Here is a 24,912-nt window from a genome sequence, read left to right as displayed (position 1 = left end):
ATTTTAAAATAGATAAATACGATTGTCAGTGTATTGAAATTTTTTGAAATTGAAAAGTGACACCATCCGAGTTTATGTGCTTACTTTGAATTTAATGACCTGATATCGAGCTCAATACCTGTACAAGGTAATTAGATCAAAAATTCTCTTAGGGTTAGTTTTTAAGAGTCACATACGACTGCACAAGAAATACACTGTGTCGTGCTTGTCTGTGTCTCAGGACAGCCCAGATCTCATTTCCAGGTCTAATTATGCATGCAGAAGTTATTAGCAATGGCCAATCAGAACCTCCGGTGATGACATCATCAGTCTGCATAATCTGATGGAATGAAGCCTACACGGAGGCGGTGAGAGGCAGCTAGCAGCATGTCTGGAAATACTGAGAGAGCTTGATGGCAAATGCTGGCAAAGGTAAGCATTTTTTATGCATTTATGATTTTATTTTACACTGCAGGGTTATGAAACCATGATGGCTCAAGGTTTTTGGGAATGAATGACCACCACTGTTAAAACATGTCACAGTGATTAGATATGGGTTACTGAATAGTGTTACTGTTTGAAATGTTGTAACGGGTTGGGTAGATATACACATACAGGCAGTCTAAATGCTACAGTTTCATGTATATTCTGTAGTAGTCAAACAGTAGCAACTTGAAATATGCAATACTGATTTTGTTATTTATCATTTTATTTCCATTTCCCTTCCACAAAATATGACAATGATTCCGAGCTAAATATTACAATTTCTCATATTTTTAGAATATCTCACAGATTCTGCATTAAAAGTCTTTTCCACCCAGTTTGATGACTAATGCACAGTGCTTGCCGGCCGGCATCCTAGTCAATGAAATGTTAATGCATGTACACATTCTCTTTTTTTTTGCACTGAGCAGAATTAATTGCCACTGTAATGTCATTTGAATTTTGGGGGGTAATATATCTTGTCATGAAAGCAAATAGTACATTGTTTCTGAAATAAGAAGGTCATTCATATTCAATAGAAATGCCCAAGGCCATTGGAGCTATTTTATTTCTCCTCACATGCAAGATCAATGGGCCAGATAAACGCAAAGTAGTCGACAGTCTGTACTCCTGCCAATCAGGAGGCTCTCAAAATTTGCTCCTTTTTTTGCCGGTAATTAAAGTGGCCCCTTTATTTTGGACCCAGCTCAAGCAGCTGGCCCAAGTTTATTCATCGTCTTACAAAATTTTCAGCAAAATTCTTATAAAATTGTGAGAGAAAATTTTTGAACACTTTCTGAAATTATTATGGCAGTTTGCATGCGCACATGACATTGATATTTCATAATGTGCGGTGTCCTTGTGTAGCCTCTGTGGTATAATGTCACCTGAGTGCATTGTTGCGTGCCTCTCTATCAAACTTTCATGAGCATGCTAAACACAGCGTTTTGCAATTACGCAGAGAGCTTTCATCTGCCCTGTGCCTGCGCATATAGCTGCGTATCTGAAATTACAAGCCAGCTAGGCTCTGCATGTCGAGGTGGGATTTCTATTAGGTGTGTGCATGGTCAGGAATCACAGATGAGTTACCTGTGAAAAGGGCAGCGGGTGGAGTCGGCTATGGAATAGTAATCAGTCTGTTAGGTCGATATGATGCGTTTGCATACTTGCAGCGGGGAAGTGAGCAATCATGTTTAGAAAAAGAACAAATTAATATTTACACTGTTTTCAGTTTGGTTTGACATTTAAAGGAACCGTGGAATGTTAAATTGTCTGATTTTGCATCTTCATGGTATTAAGAGTGAGTCAGCATCTCAATAAACTAGTTCACGGTTTGCAGTATCACAACACCGCAGTAAAATTACAGCAAATGTAAAAGTTGAAAATGCACAGGTAGATTGTAACACTCCTGTTGAAGACTAGGAGAGTGAGAAATGAAATCAAATCCATACAGGACTATCTTTGAGCTACAAAACCTGGCCATCCTTAAAACATGAAAATGTCTGCATGGCAGTGTGTAGGCGCCATGGCAACATGAACTGATAGCCGTCATATTCCTTTTTATCATCTGATAACCAGACTGATAACTTATCAACATCAGAATTTACCCAGAATTCACAGCAGCACCTGTAGTAAAGTATTTCAGTGGTGTAGATTTCATGAATCTATGGACATGATTTCACCAAACCCTCAAACTGGATGGATAATGGCAAAAAAAGATAATTTTACTTATTACTTCCACAAATTACAAATTCTTTTATATCAAATATTGTTTGATTTGATGATAGCTTACAATTCCTTTTGCAAACCGTCAAAAAGGGATTATTACAAATCATGTCATTGAATTGAAAATGTGGCATTGAAAAATGCACTTTTTCATTCTGAAAAGTTTATGTATAGTCATGACATCACACATTTTTGAATGACATCTAGATGAGTTCAAAATCATGAAATGGGGTAAAATATGGACAATTGCCATATATCAGCTTAACATTATTTCTGTCAGCAAAAAAGTACTGGCTGTCTATTTTGACATTCTTACACATAAATTCTGCCAATTGTCACAGGTCAGGTGACCCTTTAAAATGCTGATCACAATATTGTGCATGCAGACTCGATTTCCTGTTACCCAATTTTATGTTATGTTGCATAATATTTTTGAATGCTTGCTTGCTGGTGATAAGAATCTACATTTTGAGATGAAGGAAAGCCAAGCACAGAGCAGTGTCAGAATATTATTGGTCGAATTTGATAGGAACGTCAAGTGGCTGCTAGATTACAGTATCGTATTAAATCTTTGAAATAGATATTCAGTATGGTGTAACATTGCTGTTGCAAGTGATTGATATCAGTTGCTGTATTTAACATCTGGACACGTTGCATGCTGTTGTCTTCAGCTTTGAATTTTACAAACAATAGTTTTCAGACAGTATAATTCAGAATAAATTTAAAGGATTCACTGTGGTGTTCTGTCACCAAGCAACCAAACCATATACAGGCAGGTCACAAGTGACGTCATTGTTCTCTCATTATTATGCAAAAATAAATATTTGTCTGCGTCTTTAGATTACTCTTTTAGCAAGTAAGAATTTAGCAAGCATAGAATGATTGCTTAGGTTTAACAATGAATACTGAAAGACATATTTACGGCTCAGACTACAAGCTGCAACAACAGCCACGTATGCAACACTGACAAGACTGGTCCCCATTTTAAGCGGTAATGTCCCATGTCGTGACAACTGCAATGACAGTCAGTGCCCTGAATGTACTAGTTCATTTCATGGACTGGGAACAAACACCAAATATTCTTCCAACAAATATATTCACCATGCTATAAAATAATGAGAACAGTTAATCATTGATAAAAGCACTCAGACAAAAAAATGCAATTTGTAAGAACTTGCTGCTGCTTTTGTCGTAGTTTTGAAAAATTAAAATTTGCCAAAGCAGAATATGGAATGGTGTGGAGACAATTCTTAGATTGTGCATGCATGGACCCACAATATTATCTGCAACAGACTGGTGAGTCAGTTCATGTAGAAAACAGGTGGCTCACTGGATGATCATTCACTTTAGAAAATTTCTCTCTTCAGGGCTTTTTTGGCTTTCAACTGCTGACTCCATTTGAAGTCTTTAGTAGCCATGGCAACTGCAGAAAGCTCCTGCTACAGGTCAGCACAATGTCAGCAAAATCCCGTGAGCTGTGATTTCTGTCGAGTGAAATTTTGAGGATTGCATATGGAAATCTAGCATGCCAGTTGATGAGGCACTCTTTCCCAAATAATCATTTTCATGATGGCTTGACTTCACTCAAGGAAATATACCGCAAACAGACTCATGGCCTTCTGTAAAGTCTGTAAGATTGTTCCATCTCCAATCAATTTATTAAAGCCCTGAATCTATTTTGAAAAATGTCTTTTTCTGCCATATGCAAAGATAACCCTTGCAACAAATGACGAGGTTCCTGTATTTTGTTTGACATCCATGGCCTTCATAGATTATATTTTGTCAAAAAACTCTTTTCAGGATACATGTACTGCAAACCTGCCAGAGAAACAGGAATAAGAAAGGAAGGCATCTCTTCAGCCGTATCTTTTAAAGTGAAATATTAACTTGTATATTGACTGAAATGAAAAAAATATTACATGTGAATTACATGGACTACTGCATTTAGAAAACAAACTTGAATAGACAAACTCAAGTGACCTGTAGGCGTGGTGTCCCCTTGTCCTTGAATTTCTTTGACTTGAAAAAGTCAATTTGCTGTGCAAGTACAAGATTTCCCCGTGGGATCATGTCAGTCTGTGAGTGGTGTGCGCACTGGCTTCTTTTGAGAAGGCTTTTCTAAAAGGTGTAGAATTCTTGATGCCATTGAAATGCTAATGATATTCTGATGTACAGTTGTTTGCATTGATGAACGTATTGAGCTGAATTAATTCCCAAATGACATGAATAATTAATATCATTGCCTGTTTGACTTGCTTGCTTACAGTTACAAACTAAAATCTACCCTATTAATCTGAAGTCCCAAATTTTGACTTTATCAGACTGTAATAGTGTGGAGATTGTTGCAGGTAACCGTGGCCTAGCTCTTTTGAAAATCGATACAACAGCCAAATTAAGTTACTCTCTGAGTTTAAAACGAATAATTTTTCCTCTTTTATATATGAGGTGCATACGTATAAAAAGAACTTGTGTTGGTCATACTGATGCAATCTTAAAAGAGATTGAAGATTTTTTTCTCCCACATTCTTCTGGTAGATATTTTAGCCATGATCTTCTCACTCCATCCTCAGACGGTGGTGAACTTATCTAAAACTTCTCAGCTACATCATGAACACACATATCTCATCGGGATATACTAACATTTAATGGGTTATAGATTAATCACACCAGCTGTGCAATAACTCAGGATAAAATTAAATTAAACAGCAGAATGACCCGGATCAAGGTGTGGGCTGATCAGGAAATGCTGAAAGTGATTGGTGTGGCGTTAAAATGTAAGGTTAATGCAATGAAGTCAAATCACGGAGCTATTTGGGAATATTGATAGCCTGTATCTTCAATGGACCGCGTAATGATTTCACCTTGGCCCATTCTGCACGTAGATCAGTTGAAGAAAGCCCCAAGTCTTGTATTCTAAGTCCTCTGTCAGCATCATCAAGGAGACTGTACCTGCTAATCATGAATATTCATGAGCTACCTCTCCTCACCTTCCAATGACAAGGACAAAACTGTCACACTTTATGAATATTCATGATTACTTCGCTCTAACTCCCAAAGGCAAGGACAGTCAGCTTTCCAAAACAACCGAATAACCAAAACAGATCAATTACATTTTTTGAGTCTGTGATTTTTTCAGAGTTCTATAACTTGAATTTTGCATAAATACACATATTTGGCTATAAATTAAAGTGATATCTATAGGAAGGAAACGTGTTAAATTATGTAAAGCAAAAGAAACTCAATGGTTTTGGCACATAAAGACAACAGGAAATGAAAAATGGAATATAATGTACAATGAGATATGTTGTTTTCTTTAATTGCTGGGCACTCCCATGTGAACTGAAACCACCATAATCCAAAATGATAATATTACAACAGGAGATGAGCAATTTACTCCCATGTGAAAGGAAATACGTAATCTGGTTTGTAATTTTGAATATAACAAAGATATGAAAATTAAAGTGAAACCAGTAAAACCGTTCACCAGAAACAATTTGGATGGTAATCTGCCTAAATTGCTTTGTAAAATTCTGTCTGTCTGTAAAAGGCAAGATAACATTTTTATGCATGCACTTGGCTAGCTACAAAGTGTCAAGTGGATTTATGGTTCACCATAAGTGCCGTTATTGTTGTGTCAAAGGTCATAACTGTGTATTCTGGAAGATCAATCAATCATTGAGAGTTCATCTTCATTGACTTGTGTGTAACGTGGTTACTGATGATGTTTCCAACTTGAAATGTGTTAATCTATAACACTGAAATTAACTGATCTTCAGATAGTGCATTAAAATCTCCATAGTGAAATGTGTTTTTAACTTCTTCATAAGGATATCACACCGGAAGCTGGACTTCCCTCAGGCCTCTTTGATTTCTACCTTGTGCTGGTTTTGCTCAATTTTCTACCTGTCACATTTTTCATCAGCTCAGGTGACCTAGCAAAATGAACAAAAAGGGTAAATCAAACAATGTAAAAAGATGGTGTAACATGTTATTAGAGTCCAAAAGCCAGCTTCTAGAAATGATTCCTTTCAACAAGGACACACACACATACACGCATACACAGGTTAAAACCAGTCCTCAAGTGTCTACATGTGTATACTAATGTCTGTGAATGGTTGTAGTAGCATGGCCAATAGCAATCAGTGTCATAGAAAAACACAGACACCTCAACCATAGATACGTGTGTGTATGTCTGCGTGTGTGTGTGCATACATACAGTATATACAGTTCAACAGATCAATCAAGTTATCATATACATATACAATATATATGTGTGTGCGTGTTTTTGGGGGATGTGTGTGTGTGTGTATATAAGTTTATTACATGCCTCGACGCGAGTGCATAAATCAGTGCACTGATTTGAATAGGAACATCGGGGGGGGTTAGCGGGCCGGTGAACGATGTACTGACCGGTTTCCATGGTTACCCGGTCCAGTGAAGCCCTTCGACTTTTTCGACGTCAAAGTAGATGCTTAACGCTAGATGTAAAATATCCATGCGCGCACTGCTATTTTGATGTTCGTTAAAATCAGTTTGATGCTGGTCTATAATGGTAAAATTGTTTGAAATTGCCCTATGTATCTAAATGCCATATAGCATTAACTGTGAAGAGGCATGTTGTAAAAATATTATTGCCTGAATACATGGGTTTATGTGCCCTCGCAGCAAGAGACAATTTGCCCTCCTGGTGTCGGGCAAATTGTCACCTGCTCTCGGGCACATAAACCCCTGTATTCAGGCAATAATATATAATATACACCAGTGTGTATATAAGTATATACACCATTGTGAGATTTCTTGCCAGCAAATGCTGACAGAAATGAATCTATTTACACACCTAGAGGCATACACTTAGTTGCACCAAACATTTATGATGAGAATGTAATTTATCCCTCCAGTAGACGAGGTATGATAACACCGGAAAAATGAAAGGAATAATGTGATCAGCTTCCAATGTCAGACCGTAAATTGCTAGAAATTAATGAAATATGAATCAGCAAAGGATATTGGCCCTGTAATATCACTTTGTCAAATGAGTGTCAAAGATTGCAATTACTAACCTCCAGTTTCAATCAGAGATTTTTGTGGTCGTAGGTGTCAGACAACATAAATTATCTTCATTCAAAGGTAGCTGGCAAAACTGTAGATTTTAATTTCTCTGGGACAAATACAATTTGACAGCACAGTTTTGCAGCTGATCAACTCCCAAATTCCCTTGAGTGTCACAAATTATGGTGATGCATGGTATAATTTCTTCCTTCTCAGGTTTTTTGTCTTTTATGGAAAACAAATACAATTCAGTACCAATGGTGTATTTTTGACTGCTGTCAAAGTTTGGTGATATTTTTAAGCATTCCCATGCCTACAACTTTGTGTTCTGAACTATCGAAATTTTTCAATCTTAAATAAAACTATAGCCGATTTATATCAGACATCTGAGTGAAATGAATTTCTTTTGACTTCAGCAAGTGTTGGTTTTTATTGTCTGAGTGTTAATCATTAATATCTTAAAATAATGCTAGGACTTGAATGAAGCGAATGTGAAATTTAAATTAATACACTCCATAAATTTGGTTCACAGAGAGCCATATTTGTTTGATTTTCTCAAATTAATTTAGGCTAGTCTATGACAGAAATAAAGGTTTACGCAAACTGACTATCTTGAAAATTCTAGAAAATATAATCACAGTTTTAGAGATGTTGGCACAACAGTAATATATTATTGTAGATTCAGAGACACTTGATTTTGTTTTACTGCTAATCTGCCGACATGACATTTTTATAACTTACATCCTTTTACATCTGGGAAAGCATGCACTCAGTATGTTTGCCATGCGTCATGCTGTGTTAAAAGAAATTTATATCTTAATATTGTTAATATGGGTTTTTTGACTGCGCAATTCCTGTATAATATGACCTTGAATGTAGGGTCATTCAAAATAAAATTATGGGATCGGATATCATCATCAGTGCTGATTTTCTTTTTGCAAATTGCACTCAAGTTTCATCCTTCTTGTCTCTTTGTAAAGTATTTCAGACTCACAAACCATGAATGGATGGAAAATTTGCAGTGAAACCTTCAGTGCCTTGCACCTTGCTGTGTGTGGTCCGAAAGTGGGCTATTGTAAGTCACCACTTAGCTTTTATTAAAGACTGGCGGGGCTATTGAGCAGGGCGGTTGCCATGGAGACAAAGTTGTGTGCAAGACTTTTCACTCATCTGAAGTGTTCATCAATTTCATTTATTGGAGCAACTGTGGATTGACAGAATTCTCCTGTAAGCTAAATGTTGTCGCTACCCGATAGTTTTCTTTTCGTCTTTAATTTTTTTAGGACTAGAAATCTTGCAAACTCACACCACATGGAATAGAAAGATAAAGTTGAAGCAAATTGCCGCAAATGTACCTGTTTTTGAAATCTGAAGTGGCCACCAATATCTACATTATACGTTGCAGGAAAAATCTTTCTTTTGATTTTACAAAAGCAAACTGATTGAAACCTATTGCTGTAACGTCTTTTGAAAGTTGCATTCATTTCATTCTGGAGAAGTATTTCATTTACTTCTTTTCTGTAAAATGGGTTTTATAAAATTCAAACTATTTAATAGCGTTGATAACACAATGCAATGCATACAATTTGCTAACGTTATTGTTGACAAGTCAGTTCTATTCTCGACCAAAATATGACATTTCAAAAATTCAGGCAGTATTGACAAGTTAGTTGAACAACAGGCATTTCAACAGGTTTTAGGTGTAGAATGAGAAATTAAATTTTACAAACAATAAAAAAAGCAATAAACTGTTACAGCTATTAAATGAAATTCATCTCGACACAATTCTGTACAAACTTAGAACTGTCAGATTTTTTGGAGTGAGATCAAATATATGCATGGATGGAGGCACATTTATATGTCGCTGTAATCAGTTCAATTCAGTCAGAAGCAATTACCTTATAGCTAGTAAATTCTGATTGGCTTCAGATTGCCAGTGATTTTATGACTTCATATTGATGAATATCATATCAAGATATCAGAACATGGCTGCCAGCCAAGCTGCATATCATGTAATAAACCATCAGACGTCATGATATAATCAATGATGTGTTTACCATTATTAAGGCGCCCTTTACTCATTAAATCTGACACCAATTTAGATCAACATCAAAGAGGAGTTGGCATCTTTCCAAGATTCATTTTCTTTTGCTGCAGTTTATAGTTTAATGCAACGTGATTGGACGTTGTACAGGTACATAATGCTCGCAAAAAATTATTTGCATTTTTAGATATCTGTGACAGAAATGAGGCTTAAAAATGTAATCTTGTAGTGCTTCAACATTCTGTGACCTCTTCAAAATTAGAAGCAAGTATATGTGCAGAGAAACAGGAGGCTGATGATTGCAGAAAATTCTTCAAATTATTTTCTTGCATGTATTTATATACATTGTCAAAAATCACAACATAAAAGAGCAGTTTTACACTGTTTGTTGTATCGGCAATTGCAAATATAATCATAAGCTTAATCTACATTGTGTCATCCACATTTTATTTACAGCTTATCATGGACACACATTTTTTAACTTTCTCAATTGTTGATGCCAATTAACTCACAACAGTTTTATAAACACTAAAGCATAGTCAAAATTTCAACATGTCACAGGCTTCAAAAGAACGACATGAAAATTAGAGGATCATTTTGCAAGAAAAACACAACCATACTCCCTCTCCATCCCCCCCCCCCACCCCACTAAAATTAGATCATTAATATAAAGCCGGGCGTACACACTGAAGCCCTGAAGCTCTGATGTCATGAGCATTAAGACATGACATATTGATAGTCACCATTACTCAAGCCACCCATGCATGCATACCAGTTTTGGTGCCAAAATTTATGCATACCTGTTTTGGCGAATCAAACTATTTGCTTGTCATACCTGAAGGTGGCTAACACTTAAATTGAATACAATAAGCTGTCAGTGAAAAGAAATGAAAAAATCACCAGTTAATTGAACAAAATGTCTGCTCCTTTATAGAGATAATGATCAGATGTTTTCCTTCTGTGCCCATTATGCACTTATTGCTATATTCATTTTAATTGAGTTTAGTAGTTATCACAGCATAGAAAGGAAACAAACAGACAAATACTACTCATTAAAGTCATTAAAAGTTGTTTAAGTCAATAGAAGAATGCTTCCTGCAGTGTGCTCTTGGAGTTGATTGTACATATTGTTGAGTGTTACATGAGTGTTTGGTTGTTGATGAAACCCCTTGTTTGTAGGGTTTTGTATGCCGCAAATCTGATTTGTCAAATGATAACAGCTAGGCCGTACCAAGTGAAATCCTTGTCATGTTATGGGCCATAGCAGGGAAAAATTTTGTTCGTTTGTCACTGGAGTACTTTGACAGCTGGGCCACACCAAGCAAAAATTTTGGTTACTTGTTGGTAACTTTGACAGGCCACATCAAGTAAATTTTGTGGTTACAGAATCCACCTCAAAAAATACAATTTTGTCACGAGGAGGAGCTGATGATTGCAAAATTTCAGTCAAATAATCCTATTAGGGCTGTTTATATACAGTTAATATTCTTGCTGTGCGTGTATCAAAAATGACTACGTATAAACCAACAGTATACACCAGGAGTGTGGTTTATGTGGATCTTATCATTTAAATCTTGTGGTATAAAACCATATATATACTCAGAGCCAAGTTATTGATAAAATGGCAGTTTTCATACATTTTTCCTCTCAGAACATTTGCAGAACAACTTTTTTTATCACAAAATTTCCCTCAGTTGCTCTTCTACAAACAATATTTTAAAAAGTCGAAAGTTTAACAAAATCATATCACATTTTTATATCTCAAAATAAAATTGTCTTTGCATGAAAATAATATTCTCACGCCAGTGGTCTTCCTGAAGCTGAATCTGTAACTGATGGGAGCCCTCTATGGTCCCATACTTATAATCTGATACATTTGCGTACATCAAGGCACACTGTCCTGTTTGTGAGGTTTCACCTCGAGGTCATTTATCTCTGTCACTCTGTCGAAAAAGACCTTTCAATGCATTCAGCGTGTACAGCATGACTGAATTGCACACAATGACAACTGCCATTGGAGTCTGTGTAATCAGCTAGCTTTGCATCAAATCTCCCGGAGATCCATTTGACACGTAAGTTACAATCAGTCTCTGCATGCAAGTGTTCACCATTCTTTCTCATACACCTCCATGTGTGTCATTGTTGGCCGGCCCTCTTTTTTGTATGTGTGTTTCTAATCTTTCTTTGTGTTCCACTCGCTCAATTGTCTCTATTAACTGTCTTCATTAAAATGGTTTGGAGTTAAATGGACACTGTCCATGCCTGTTGGCATTGTTGAGCCGTACAATGGGAAGGTATCGGTCAAAGCCCACAGAGTCCATTGAACACCCAAGTTGACTATCTCTTAGACATTTTAAGTCTCCAATGAATTAGGGGCAATCCCTGCTACTTAGGTATGTAGGTATTAGAACACTTTGAAAGGGTTAAGCCGTGATATTTCCGCTACAGAGATTTAGACACAGCTCACATCCTTTGACTGAAATGATGGCAACTATGGTTTCATTTTGTACCTTGTTAAAATTTCCTCAAATAATTCATCAGCATTTCCACAGAAATTAAATAATTATTCGTACATCAAATATGCGGATGATGATTATAACATCTATGGCGGTTAATGATGATGATGATGATGTTGATACAGATGCTGATGATGGTAGTCATGGCAACACAGAACAGCATCATATTCATGAAGTCATCTGGTTATGGCAGATGACTTTTTCCCTATCAATCAATCTGGCAGGGGAGCATAGTTATCCGTGATTTGCTTCATAACTGTCTTTATCTGTGTCAATCATGGGATTTCATTCCATGATACAGTTTTCTTAATAAAAAGTGAGAATAAAAAAAGAAAAAGAAATCAAAAAGACAAAAAGTTATTATTCACTTACAGCACTCTCATTGATCAGATGCTTATACACAGGATAGTCTATAAGCTGGCCTTTTTTTCATTTTACAATAAAAATATCATATCAAACAAAGACTAAATGATCGCTCTGTAAAATACAAGTAGCCCACCCTAGCATTAGATTCTTTATTCACAGGAATTATCCATGCTTAGCAGCGAATTGACACAAAGCCGCTCTTGAATTCATCAAATAAGACAAACAAATGGACCACTTATGTAATACTTTACTCGGTGTTAAAAATAGACCCATCGCTTCAGTGAAGTGTTTCCCTTGAGAGAGGACAATCATTAATCTTTTCAATGCCAAAGATTTGCGATGGCTTTCTGAGCTTGAAGATATCTTTGCCATATTGCAGTGCACTGCCTTGCCGGTTTTCCTTCCTAACAATTGGCAGTGGAAACCTAATACCCTTGTTAATCCGTTGGTGAATAGTCACACTTGAACTTCAGGAGAAAACAAAAGGTGTAGCGGGTTTTTAATAAGAAGAAAGACAAAAAAAATTGCCCGGGGCTTAGAATATTTTAAGTACTTGAAATTCCAATGCGGTTTGTGTGTGTTTCCACTCCTGGTGGCAAGTCTTTGATGGGCAAGTTTGAAACTGGTTTGTGTCTCTGGTTTGCCAGTAGCAGTTTGGTGTTTATGACTTAATTGTTTCATTGAACCATACAAAGACTGCAGTTTAATCAATTGTATGTGCTGTTTGCTGGATGGTGGAGAGTTTGCCAGTTCAAGTTTGTTATTCAACCAATCATGAACACTGTTATACGATATAGTTAAGATTAAGATTGATTGATGATAGTGATAAGATTGTCAATCAAATAAGGCTATATATGATTGGTTTTAATATAACTATCAATCATAACCAGCATTTGACTGGCTCCACCCTCAGTATAGGTATGCAATGTTCAAGCTCACTTTAAAATTTGTGTTTTCAACCAGTTTTATGAAATGTTAATATTAAAAAGGAATGCGAAAAATACATTAACATGTTGAAATATGGCTCCCCTTTCAAAGTTCAACCCTGTGTGATGACAAATTTCAATTTTCCTTCATACATTAACTAAAAGTAACAGTACAGGATAATGCATCCCCCATGTGTTAAAGATATGGAGGGAGATATTTGTGCAATTCAACGTAGTGCAGAGGTTGATCCAAGGTTCCACTGTGTGCGTGTGGTGTCACCAACTTTAATAATCTAATTTTACACAAGCTGTCCGAATACATGGTAAAGTTTAGCTCTTCAACAACATACATAGAATTCCTTCCATTGGGACGAATTGACGGCCAGAATTGACAGCACTTGACAAAACAAAGCAGCATTTAAATACCATTTAGACACTGTGTGACTGTGTATTTATATTATCTGATGTTACATATGTATTATCATGCATCCAGCTGTTTCATTCTTCAAATTGTTTTTTTTCCCACAAAGCTCAGACGTGACCCGAGGGGACTGCTTTGAGTGGCATGTGCCATTTGTTATGTAATCCTTGTCATGTAGAGAATCTAGTCCAACACTGCCGCGAGTCATCGGAAAAAAATTCCTCCTACATGCTTTCAAAAAAAAAGAAATGGGACATTCAGAAACATTTCTGAATGTTTCAAGAATGTTACCATTGAACATCTCCTCAAACAAATTTGCGGCAGTATACATGCCCCCTCCAACAAACATTCCAATTATTGTCAGAGACTGTTACCCCTTTGAGTGCTGTAATTTTTTCCATCCAAAATTTTAGTGCAACATTTTACCAATTTTTATGTTTCTGTAATTTTTTTTGATAATTTTGGACCAAAAGGATATCAAATTTCATTGACTAAAGTTTTTTATCAAAATTTTGTCAAAACTCTGAAAAAAATTGACTTTCATTTATTTTATAAAGGCGACAAAAATAGACTTTGGTGCTCAAAGGGTTAAATAATTATAGTTCCTCTCGCCCAGCATCTTGTCAAATACCAGACACTCAAGATTAATGTGTCCACTTTGGGAAATTATTTATTTACATATTTATTTATTCATTCATTAGTGTTCTTCCTCAAAGACATATTATTGGCTTCGAATGAATACAACTGGCTCATTAGTTGCTAGGTGAAGAGCTAGTGCTGAGTATTGAGATCATATGTGTGGATTAAATGCAGGAACAATGTTGAGCCTGCACCATAGAAGACAATGAGACATGAATTTCAGGTGCAACTCAAGCATGCCAGAGTTAGCTGTGACCCCTTCACCGCCATGGTTTGGCCCATCTCTATCGTTTTCTATGGCAAAGTTGGACCGGTATATAGGGAAATGGGGTGGAGGGGGTCAAAGCACTCAAGTATTTGTTGGGATCCTGGGTTGAGATCTTTTCAAATACTTGACATTTTTGTCACAGTAAAAATTCCATGCATTTTCATACACCTCAGATAAGAGCAGTGTAACAATAAAATATCTTTTGTAGGAAATGCATCAACTTTGAAGGTACCGCCGATACTTAACACGTTGCCAAGTTTCAGTTACCGTAGCCTAAGCTATCATGCAGTTCGTGGTACTGTATGTGTACTCTAGACTAACCCTAAGTCTTTAGGCTATCAAATATGATATCATGATAGCAAAATTTAAACTGACTGAATAAATTTCAGCAAACTCCATGATGTTGATAGTGGTACGTCGGTCCTTTAATGGCTGAGACATCACAAATGTGTTAACTTCTGTATTGACCCAAGCAAGACAAATGAAAAATGAGAGTTTACATAGCGCAGGAAATGAAAGATTTTATACAACTAATTCTGGTCCTGATTTTTACTGAAAACATATCTATAGACAAATGACTATAGGGCCTTTATCAATAGGTATCAGTAGCTCTCTGAATTAAACTTTGATTTAAATAACAGAGGCTCTTTTTGCTGTTGGTCCTCAAGTTGTTATAGACAAGGTGAGTTTTTGCAATAAAAAAATATTTTACTGATAAAATGTTTCAATCCCACATGTAAAGTGTATCCTCTTTCTCCTTTCATGATTGTTTACACAGCCCGTATGGAGTTTTAATAGACTGGATTTTCCTTTCATAATTCTGCTCTTTTGGTGGCAATTAAACCGCCCTTGCTGAGGTCACATTATTGAGAATAATGGAGTTTGCACTCTAAAAGATCACCATTGAATTGGGTAACCTTCACTGCTGCTGATTGTAGCCATGGCTTGGTTTTTATCTTGACAGGTCATTGAACCCTCCTTGCTGGGTGACACCATATCCGCTGTAGACAATGACACTGGTTCAGTCCCACTGGCAGGCTGTCAGCTTTCTGATAAAGTTTTATGCACATACAATAGAGACTAGATTAACATGTGGGTCAATAAATCAATAAACAGGAAAGAAAACTGAATAAAATATTGTTGAAAGTTAGGATCTAGTTGTACTGTCCGCTGCAAACAAAAACGATGTACCGGTAAATGTTGTTTTGCACGTGTTAATAAATAATTTAACTTTGTGAAAATTCTGCCAGTAAAATAAGCTCTGTTTCCACTCTGCAGGACACAGCATCCATAAAAATCGGTTATCTGTAGAATCCTTTTGTCGGAGATCTCGGAGTCTGATAAATCTAATGTTACAAAACAAAGCTGGATGGTATCAGAAATTTATCACTGCAAATGACCTGGAATGACCTTCCTTTACCTGGTCGTTTTTTTGCATCATTCATCACCGGTGTCTCTGCTATCATCTTTTATGTCACGGCCACACCTCTATTGTATTAAAGTGGCCATTTACCAACAGCCGTTTTTATATCAGCTCTAAATTCTCCTAATGTCTCATTCTACTCCTGTTTTCCGCCAAGGCACACCTTTGGGATTAAAGGTACACCCAGTCACTGTTACAGCCGTTGGTCTATCATTTTCAAATCAATAGGTCTTTGCGTATTTGTGGAAACCCGGCTTGTGTATGTTGGAAGGAAATGAGAAATGTCATTAGCAGCACTTATGTGGTCACTGCTCCCAACCACCGGTGGTGGTAGAAGCTAGGCGTACTTCCCTTGTGTCAATATGTATTTTCTTTTCACAAAGTTACCTGACATTTATCGCCAAATCTCCTTAATACAAATACACATGCCAATATGACCATAGCTACAGGAAAAAGAATCTTGAAAATCATCAACTCTATTTTGACCAGTAAAATTTTGTAACCTTGCATAATTAACCTATATGGAAACACTTGACATAAAAACATTTTGGTGTGTGAAATGTTTTTTTTCAAATTAATCTAAATCAAATTTAAGGGTGAATACATCATTCTTGAAGAGAAGATTTTCATCAAAATTTTTGTGAATCAGATGAACTGGTTCATGACATGACACGAATTGTGACTGCTGTCAATAATTAAAAAAAAGCATAATCTAGCTGATATCCGGGAATTCAAACACCATAAGTCAAGACAGAGTGATAAAAGAGACATCATGATCTGTAGAAATGTTAACATAATTTTCACAAGATGATATCTCCCTGACCATTTTACCATTTTGGTCAAAAAGTGTTTGATATACATGTACACTAGGCGGACCATCATACAGATTTCAGTTCATATGATGCCGTCTACAATTACCTGAATTCAGTAAAACACAACAAAAGTCATCTTTGAACATGACGTAATTGCAATATTGCGCTTTCTCACACTAACTTCTGATTTGAACTCTTTTTTCGCTAAACAAAGATAATGACTTATCACGTTTCCATGACAGTTAGCCATTAAACTCTAGGTACGCATGTCGTTAGTAATGGTAATGAAATAAACTGCCCTCCATAGCATTTTAGAGAGGTAGTAATTAAGGGCTCATAAATCCTCTTAAACTTTGGTTGACAGCTCATCAGAAAAAGTAGAAAAAAATCTCTACAATGTTGGTATTGATTTTAGAATTGTGTACGTCTATGTCGTTGAACTCATCCAGTGCATACAGTTAATGGACTTAGTCACCGATTCTCCAGGGCAAGGTCTGGAATATCGGTTCTACTCTGGGTATTAACTCAAAGCACAAGTTGATCCCATATGTTTGACAGCTGGGTTACACTTAAACACTTCACCTCAGTTGACCCATCAGCAACACAGCGTGAATTCTCTAATAGAAGTCATTCTCAAAGATTAATGGCACAATTTACTCATACACGCACATTGACACGGATATTTTCACAGAGACATTCATATGTGTAGATCACGAAACTGGAACGAGCATTCATGCCAAAACTATTGTTTTTGATCAGGCAAAGTTTGGATAACTATTGGGAGTACATATACATAATTTCAGGACTGGGTCTGGTGGTTGTAAATAAGTCATGCTGGGAGGAAAACCTCCCCTTCACAGTCAAGAGGTTTCACATCCCTTTAGCTTTACGCATCCTGAGGAAACTGATCTGCGTGAGAAACACAGACTGTCCACTGAAGTTGTTGTAGCCGTTCACAATGCCATAGAAGGAAGGAAGGAAGAAGGGATGAGTACGGGGAAAGACAACTTGGTCTTGTGTAATAGTTCAATATCACACACAGGATGAGGCCTTGTTTTGTAAGATTTCTGGATCAAAATTGAGGAAAGACTGTCTCCTCCAGCTCTGGTTGATTGTGTGGTAACCTGTGACCTATGACCTGTCTGCAGAGGCGATTTTCATCACTGGGATTTCATTTTATATCTCAGGGACACAGTTCCCACAGTGAATTCAAAACTTTTATTACAGAATAGAGCCACTTTTGAACAAATAAGAGAATGGGCGACACTGTATTTCTTCAAATGTCCATTCATCCGACTTCCTGTTTCCCCTTCTGCCTAGAGATGTCTACCAAAATGATATGTCATATTGAAACCAATATTTGCAAGTACCCAAACTCACGGAAGACCAGCACTTCATATTGCTATTCTATCGCTGTGTCAGGCATTTAAGTCACCGTTCAATCTGTGTCTGGTTCCACTTTATGTAAACACGTGGATATGATCCAATCTTATCATTCCCAGTAAGATGTCTGTTGCTATGATATTACAGTGACATGTGACCCCAGATGCTTGCAAGCAAGCCAGTACCCTGGGAACTCTCCCTGATACAGAGATAACGCAAGGCATGTATATTTCATTCGGTTAAAGTGATAAAAGTCTCATTTCACTTTCAGTACCAAGAGTGACAGAAAATATGTTCTCTTCTGTATTAAATCTCCCTTCACTTCTTATCTTAAACCAGTATTGCTATTGAAGATAAATGATATATTAATTCTCTTGCTTTGAAGCGCTGTCTCCTCCCATAGATCAATTATCGATACCCTCAGATAGATACCCTTGGCCCTTCCATCAATTTAGGACTAACTTGCCATCACCATAGCAACAAGATGAACTTCTCTGCTGCTGACACAGTTTAGCTCATGCATTAAAACCAACCATTTGTCTAAAATGTCTCTGTGGGTTTTGATATGATAACACAATCATACCAAATTATTGGCAGATTTTCTACAAGACCAGCCAGGGTTTTGTGAGTTTTGTCAAGCCGTTTCTCAGGAAATATTTAAGCTTATTATATATAGACTTTGTCCATGTTTTTTGGTTAGATTTACTTTTTCTTCATCAAAAAGTTAAGAAACTTCCTTTTCCAAAATTCAATTTCAATTCTGGTGAAATGTGAACAGTATTTTTGGCAGTTTTAGATTCAAAACATTTTATATATAAAATGATAATTTGATGAATTTGGTCCACGTTTTGCAAAGATAGACCAGAAAACCTGGACTCAGACTAGATTATTTTGTTTAGACCATCAATAAACATGATAAATGCTCCAATAAAAATTCTGCAGTGTCCCATAACAATGGTCAGTTGAGATAAACAGCTATTGGTCTCCTTGAAACCAGGTTGTGAAAGTCACCAATCAGAGAAATTGATTGCTGTCTTGTTTCCAGTGCCCTTCTAGAGATGTAGTGTTTGCCAAGCCTCCATGTACAGCCTTGCTAAGTGTTGCTGTGATGTGTTTAATCTGCCGTGAGGGTGCTGGGCTGCCAGACAAACGTGCATGGCCTCCACTGTTGTCGGGAGACTGTGGACTTTTATCAAACAGTCGGGCCCCATATTTTGGAGGGCATTGCTATGCTCCTGACAACAAGTGGCATTGACTAGGAAAACTTCTTACCAGGAACGTGGATAAAGGTTCAGTCTGATATAAAGCAATTGCAGCTCCTCGCAAAAGCTTTTACCTTATTGGTCATTGCTTATGTTGACCCCAGGTGCACAATGGTACAGGCAAATTCCTCCCTTCAACAAACAGGTGGCTTTGTTCATCCAGAATATCAACCTGGTTGGCCACTCTCTCTCTCTCTCTCTCTCTCTCTCTCTCTCTCTACGCCTTGAAAAGCAATGGACGTAAAAACCATAGAAAGGTCACAAGATAACTCTCGCATACCTCTGCATAGCAAGGCTATATATTACCGGAGTAGCTGGTAACATACATCCTTGCCATGCAAGCCAGCTTTCACATAGCAACTCAGACTCCCATATCGTCACTTGCCAAAAAACGCTTTGCTGATCTTGTAAGTTGAATATCGCTTTAGACATTAAGTTGCCATTAAGCATCGCAATTGGACCGCAACGACATTTTATTAAATCAAAAACCCTTTTGGTGTGTTTTAGCGGTGTTGCATGTTTAAAAGTTTGATAGCGGCCTTGACGCACTTGGGCCAGAAATCGAACTACAACCCCCTAAGGAACTTCAACTCAAATTATTACCGTCGCGTTCGCCACCATCGACCGGGCTTTGGTCTCGCTGTCATAAAAGCACACTCTAATTGCGTGGCGCAGATTTGTCAGTCAAATGAAAATATCGACCCACAATTAACAACTTGATTGACAGTGCCTTTAATGGACGTCGTGGGGCCTTGTGAAAAGACGCCGTGTGACCCTAACAAGGACCGGTCAGGGACAGCACTGCTAGTGTAAATAGCATATTGTGTATGGGCATTGAGGGTCTGCAACCGACACCTTTACTCGGTACACTCGCTAACACAGCGAAGGACACACCGGATTTGTATACCAATGTCAGCACAACCGCCAAAAACTGTGTCGGGTATTCGCCAGGAAATCTACCTTTCTAGAAATGACATTTTGGTGATAGCTAAGGTAAAAGATTTTTTTTTTTATTTAGGGGCCTACTGTAATCACTGGGGGGTCAGGGGTTGTTGGGTTAATCATAGAACTAACATGACATTCGATGTAATTCTTGCAGTTTACGGCAGCATATTGCATGTACATGAAGTACACCGAACCCGACATTTTACCAACTACATTGATTTAGAACGAAGGACGCTTTCCAGACGACCGCCATTTTCGCTCATAAACTTTACAGTAAAAATGCAGACGGTTGCCACTAGAGTTCGGCGAGTTTTAGTTCTCTATCCCGTCTGTCACTTTTGCTAATTGATTTAGAAGTTATTTTTTTGTAACGGCCGGGGGTCAGTGATTTATGAGCACTCATGGCTGTACTTTTGAAAACCTTTGTACTCCGCCGTCGAGTAACCCGATGATATCAACTTAGGCCTATTGGGATCAAGCACCTATGGATTCCTCCGATAACTCATGTTATTGCAGTAAATATACACAGGACCATTAAAGTGACAACGTCGCATACCGTACCGACCATCTAATTAACACCGTAGCGAATTCCATAGTCGCCCGTGCTAATACTCTGGATCTGTTCGGCTGCCAAGAAAGCCTTTGCTTGGCTTTTCATTACCTACAAATTCAGCCATGCCTTTCGATGACTCGGCGACAACATCAATCACAGTCTAGCGTTCCAGTGTTTAAAGGCACGGTACTGTCCTCGCTTATGTGCATCCAGACACAACATATACTCGACAAACCACACACGACGCTCTCTCGGTTCGTCATGCGACATTCTGGCTGCTTCCCTGACCCAGGGATCGCCCTGGCTCATCCAGTAATAGTATATGGGGGGGGGGGGGGGGGTCTGGACGATGTGTGCTCGCTGTAACAGGTATTTTGCATCGCCAAACTCAATAAGTTTCGGTCAAAATTCCATCTATATTTTAAAATGCACAATATCGTGACAATTTATTCTCCAACCCTGAGAGAATCCCCAACACCTGATCTTGAACTCGGGTCGAGAATAAACCCCAGCATAGCCAAACACCATCTACTGTCGTCAATGCGACGATGTGTTTCGCAAATTGTCGCACTATGTCGATAAGCTAAAGCATTGCCTTGAGAAACGATCTATGACCATTGTCATGTGTGCACAGATACCTTTCTGTTTTGTGTTTGTCACGTCGACGTTAAATGAACGGTCGCGATGACAAGAATTGTTAGTCGTAAAGTAATTAACAGGTCGTAAACGAAGTTATCGTGTCGATATGTAAACACACTTGCTGGTCTTACATGTAACTGTCAACGGTACTCACTGTAGAACGTGACACAACTGTCAAAGCCGATGTCCGCAGTTTGCCCGCCAAAGAAACGTCTGATATTAACCCTTCGAGCGCCAAAGTCAATTTTTGTCCCCTTTTTGAACCATTTCTCCCTGATTTTTGCCAAAATTTTGATATAAAACTGTAGCCAATGTAATGTCTCTCCATTTGGTCCAAAATTACCAAAAATCTTACAGAAAAATTCATAAAAATTGGTAAAATGTTGTTCTAAAATTTCGGTGGGAAAAATTACAGCACTCAAAGGGTTAAGAAATACGCAATGATCTTTTCCCCCGCGTTTCCGTTAATCGAAGAAAATGACAGACAATTGGAAGCTAAATGATACCCTATAGAAGTTATGAACTAAAAACCAATCTGCATTCTACTGTATACATTAATTTCGAGCTCACCATCGAGTCTGCCCCGGGGTTATGAATCTTTCCTCTGGCTGTCGCACGATCTTTCCACCAAGGCACGCGGAATAAATGTGTACGTCCGATGAGTTCATCCACCGGGGAGCTCTTTAATCGCGAAGCTAATGGGCTCATCGTTAATATGGCAGAGTGACGTTTACTAACTTTAAGTAGGCTGTTACATGTAATGCTGTGATTTTTATCTGAGAAAATCCGCATCTTGTCAAATACCGGTATTATTTCTGTGCAAATAACGCCCCCAAATCTACTTACAGTTCAGATTCATCAGACAACTACATGTAAATCAGAACACGGTCATTGATATTTCTTTACTGGGCTGGCCAATAACGATGACACTGTTATGCATGCAATCTCACATGACATACAGTCAGTAGTTTTAAAAATAATACGGAATACACCGTTACTTGTAATTAATTAATTAAGAATGTTTGCACCTCATTTGTGCGTGAAACCATCGTGGGGGTCTCAGCGTTATGTAAAGGGTTTTTGAAACTGTATTGGCCCATCTGTGTCATGTAATCTTCTTATGGTGGGCAACTGACCTAGGCCATTCTATCACAAAGTCTGGATGAAGGTATGAATGGAAAAGACAATTCCCTGCGTCTTTGATGAGAGTAGACCCGCCGCTTTGATGTGGTGAGCGTAACCATGCCCCTCAATTCCCCATTTTCCGGGCATGTATGGAAGCTTCTAAAAAGACGCCTATTGAGGAAAGTGTACGGGTTTGTTCCATAATCCGGCAATAATGAGTTAACGACATTCATACAAATACTGAGTTTGGGTGACATACTTATTCGGTGCGTGTTAATGACGCTCTGCAAACTAAAATTCTGCAATCTTTTTGAAACCATTTTCTCTCAGATATGGATTCCCAGCAAGGTGTTTCATTCATACTGACAACACTTGTTACGGCACCGTCGACATTATTAGAGCCCCTTTACTGTTCAATGTCTTCAGAAAGATCAGAGGGTTGATCCGGACATCAATATGTAAATCAGGGATTATCGGCAATTAGGACAGTATACTGTCTGTGATATAATCAGCCAAAATAATTTATATCCGAGCTCTGCAAAGTCGTCGCCGAGTTCTGCCCAGGACATGCAGGAGCAGTCGAACCACGAAGGTCGTCGAACTTTTGTTTTTACCATGAAATTGCATCAACGAAATTAACGTTGTTTTTGAACGACTAGAATCGCGGGAGAAAGAAGAAAATCCCACGCATGACAGTTTTAGCAAAATTGGGATTTTATTCAACGCCGCCGTGTTGGAGATTGTCCCCGCGAAGATTATTAAATTATCGATATGCAAACGAGACGGTCCATTATGAATATTTTATGGCAATGGCCGAAGACGACGCCTTCACCCATGATTTTTTATTGTTTTGATTAGTACTCCAAGGCACGTAGGTTATTAGATGGGATCTGAAAGAAATAAATCCGATAGTCGATATGCCATGAAAGCTAATTAATTCATAAGTATCCGCTGACCTCCCTCCGAGCTCAGACATTATCTCCGTTCTGTGACGGAGCAGGTCGTACAATTTGCATAGTTCATTGCGCATGCTAAGTAGACATTGCCAATATAATCTACAAGATTTTTTCGCTTTACCTTGTAAAAGAACCTTGTTTTACGGGGTACCAGTCAACTCGCCCGATTCCAACTCGCCCGATTCCAACTCGCCCGATGCCAACTCGCCCGATACCAACTCGCCCGATATTATTTTGCAATTTTATGAGTACCTGGTACGCTAGCTCTGCATGGCAGGGCTGTGTGTTTACCGGCGTTATACGGAGGCCGTATAACGCCGGTAAACACACAGCCCTGCCATGCAGAGCTACTGGTACGCTTGCTGCGAATCCGTAGCCTTTGCCACTCGGGTAGCTTGGTCATTGGAGTGGAAGAACATGTCAAGGAGTGGCAGGGCTCGTTTTCGCAGTCACTGGTACGCATAAAACGTTTTATTTCTAGCAACAAATATTTCTAACGTAGAGAACCAGAGGTGCGGTTTGAAATATGTGTCAACACGGAAAACTTTTCATTTGCGAATTTCACGTTTTGCAAATCTCTTGAAAGAATAAATTTCGTTCGGCTTCTTTACGTATAGGGATAGTTACTGCGTACTGGCTCACTTCTTTAGGAACAGCAGGACCGTCTTTCACGAGTTAGGCCTAGCCTACTGGCCTGGCATGACATTGAAAATAGCTGGCCTCGGGCCATCGGGTTAGCATACATGGAATCTACAACACCCTATCTCAAAACAACGGGCGAGTTAATATCGGGCGAGTTTGAATCGGGCGAGTTGGTTCTGGGCGGGTTGGAAAAAGTGCGAGTTTACTGTAGGCCTAATTCTGTTTTACTTTACCAACCCTTTAGGAAGCTGAGGAAAAACCCTGTCGCCAAATAGAAAACTTTCCCCTGAAAGGAATTTATTTATTTTCCTACAACCAAATACCTAATCAGTGATATTTTGAAAGTTGTACGTTACGGTCTAAAAGCAGAGAGGAAATTCTTCCGTACTGATTTCCTGTATTAGGCCTATTATTATTATTATTATTATTATTATTATTATTATTATTATTATTATTATTATGTGGTTTCCAAAGCTTACATAAAACGAAAAAGACTAACATTTTGACAGGACAGGAAACGCCAGCTGAAAGCCATATTAGAGGTGTTGCTAAACACATATTTTCCGCTGCAAAAAGTTTTAATATTTTATTAAAGCTCGGCAGACAGACACTTTATGAAGTTCACAAGCTTAATTTTCAATTTTGATAAGAGGATCACAATTATCTCCATGGCAATTAAGCAAATATTTACAACGAAAACATCACGAGATTTCTAAAAGTTAACAGTATTTGCGAATAGAGGTCACTTTCGTTATT

At 38.0% G+C, this 24,912-nt stretch overlaps 1 protein-coding gene and 1 long non-coding RNA gene across 4 annotated transcripts in view; one reads left to right on the top strand and one right to left on the bottom strand.

Moving 5' to 3' along the window:
* Nucleotides 1–297: 297 nt before the first annotated feature.
* Nucleotides 298–24,912, top strand: part of LOC139131151 (ankyrin repeat domain-containing protein 50-like) — a 45,088-nt gene continuing 20,473 nt past the window's right edge. Inside the window, exon 1 of one of the 3 annotated variants that reach the window (XM_070697116.1) lies at nt 298–411. The gene's annotated coding sequence lies outside the window, so the exon portion shown is untranslated. Of the gene's footprint in view, nt 412–11,202; nt 11,353–20,119; nt 20,290–24,912 lie in introns of those variants that run through there. The other 2 variants (XM_070697118.1, XM_070697117.1) reach the window with 2 other exon arrangements.
* Nucleotides 4,810–22,234, bottom strand: LOC139131152 (uncharacterized). Its single transcript, XR_011552060.1, has 4 exons — nt 22,004–22,234; nt 15,318–15,465; nt 14,792–14,874; nt 4,810–6,119 (listed from the first exon to the last, which is right to left on the bottom strand). It is a non-coding gene; the product is annotated as an uncharacterized lncRNA (long non-coding RNA).

Source organism: Ptychodera flava, chromosome 4 (genome assembly GCF_041260155.1).
Source record: "Ptychodera flava strain L36383 chromosome 4, AS_Pfla_20210202, whole genome shotgun sequence".
Classification (NCBI taxonomy): domain Eukaryota; kingdom Metazoa; phylum Hemichordata; class Enteropneusta; family Ptychoderidae; genus Ptychodera; species Ptychodera flava.
This window is presented reverse-complemented; position numbering and strand designations above follow the sequence as displayed.